This window comes from Dendroctonus ponderosae, unplaced genomic scaffold (assembly GCF_020466585.1).
Source record: "Dendroctonus ponderosae isolate FM_Combo_2020 unplaced genomic scaffold, Dpon_F_20191213v2 Dpon_F_20191213_1388, whole genome shotgun sequence".
Lineage (NCBI taxonomy): Eukaryota > Metazoa > Arthropoda > Insecta > Coleoptera > Curculionidae > Dendroctonus > Dendroctonus ponderosae.
Window position 1 is genome coordinate 1 of NW_026017517.1, and position 2,095 is coordinate 2,095.

At 35.2% G+C, this 2,095-nt stretch overlaps 1 long non-coding RNA gene across 1 annotated transcript; it reads left to right on the forward strand.

Annotated features, from left to right (window-relative positions):
* The first annotated feature begins 251 nt into the window (after nt 1-251).
* On the forward strand, nt 252-786 carry LOC125503221. The gene is made up of 2 exons (XR_007280716.1): nt 252-495; nt 745-786. It is a non-coding gene; the product is annotated as an uncharacterized LOC125503221 (long non-coding RNA).
* The last annotated feature ends 1,309 nt before the right edge of the window (nt 787-2,095 follow it).

Consider the following 2,095-nt stretch of genomic DNA (forward strand, 5'->3'; position numbering starts at 1 on the left):
TAGGTACAAGAATATCAATGTTTTTCAGAACAAACTCCACATTTTACAACGATACCTTGCTGGACTATTTGGACTTATGGTACCACAATAAGCGTCCACTCATCCCCGGAAGTGCAACGCAAGTAATAGCGTTCTACAATGTTAATGGAAATACTAGTGAAGGTTCCGATATTGAAATTTTGATTACAGGCCCTCCAGTTAACGGCCCCACTTACGGAGAAATGTAAGTTTTGAAACAAGAAAAACCTTTATACAAATGCATATTTAACAACAAACATCACAATCTTTCAATTATTCTTCAATTATTTTTCTAATTCCGACGATTTAGAAACGGTCTGCAAGGCGGTTGAAATAGCTAAAAATTTACAAAACACAACAGCATTTCAACGCTTGGGAATCGAGCCGATCATTTTAGATCTTCCAGACTGTGATGCGGATTATGAGAAACTTTCAAAGGACTGGTGGATCTGCAGCATTCAATACCTTTCAATTATCGTAAGTAAATTYAAGTTGTGTAATAATTTSATGCATGCGATACAATTTYAAAACAGTGGTTTCATGATTACCTCAAAAATAGCTCAAAATGTAAAACAACAYTATTGTTGAATTTAACATTATYAATTGTGGCAATAAAGRAACGAAKACATTTTCCAACCTTTGGGCATTAAATATATCGGAAATGTTCCAGTTACTACTGAATTACYTGGCAAAAAACGGCATTAAWGATTTTTCCGTTAYTTTCAGGGTTTTCATCCAGTAGGAGCTACTAGAATGGGAAAYGATACGCAAAACTCCGYRGTRAGTWYAACACTCAAAGTTCATGGAATCGACAATCTTCGAGTGGTKGACGCTGGAGTGATTCCCCWACCMATATCAGGTCACACCAGCACACCCACAATGATGATTGGGGAAAAAGCTGCCGATTTGAYTAAATATGAATATTCTTAATAAAAATGTTAAGTTTAAGTCATATTTTAAAGTGCAGTTTCATGCTTAAAAYWGTCCAATGCATTCACTGATGTTTAAAATACTACATTTTATAASAATGCTAATCATAATAAAGGCAACATACATTTGCGATGATAATGTTTAGCCCTTGTTCCTCTTCCTATTGTTTGCGTGAATACTATTTTAATTGTAAGTGAATACTGATTAAACAAGAATGGCAAATTATTTACCTGATATTCTTGCATTTTGAAGCTAAAAAACTTTGTGAAGCTCAAATTGTGTCAAAATTTTATTTTAATATCAGTATTAATAAACGGGTACAAATAGTGTCTATTTATATAATGACTATGATTTGGCACTCTTTAAATGTGATAATGATGTTTATTACCGCACTAGTGCTTTTTAAAATTATTATCGTTTGTTCTCAATAACACATGGCAGACCATCGCTTGAACTCATTATAAAATTTGTAATTTCAAGACACAACTTTGACAATGATTCTGATGATAATAATCGTTATAGTTGTAGATAAAATATTAATATAATTTATTATGCCATCTGGGTTTGACGATACTTGACTGATACTTTATGGTATTAGCTTTCTTGTAATCTGACCATGTAAGAGCTTGTTTGACTGGTTCTTCCGGCTTCTGAATTTAAATTTCTAAACAATCGATTATGGCGTAAACTTTACTATAATGTACACGAGAAGGTATAGGGTTTTTAGGCGTTTTTTAACTTAATTAGGTGGCATACAGACTTAAACTCTTTAACATCTCGCTTATTAATGAAAAGGATTTTGCAAAAATTCCGTGCTTTCCGACTAAGAATGATTCAACTGCTGGATTCCCAGTCGTATTTATGCCGCCCAGCCGTGTGTGCTCATGCGTGTGGGATGGTTGGGGTTCCAACGCTTCCCCGCACATGCTGTTTTCCTACGATGCCGTGAAAAGAGGATCATTCCAACTTTCTTGATGATGAAGAGATACTTCAGAACCAACCAGGCCAATAATATCTACAACCGGGTGGAACGAGCTCTTTTACGGGAACGCATACACGAAACCCGCCGAGATCTTGCATATATTGACAGTAGACTCTTACCTGTCAATATAGAACTAGCCAACAAAATGCACTGGATCCATTGGGA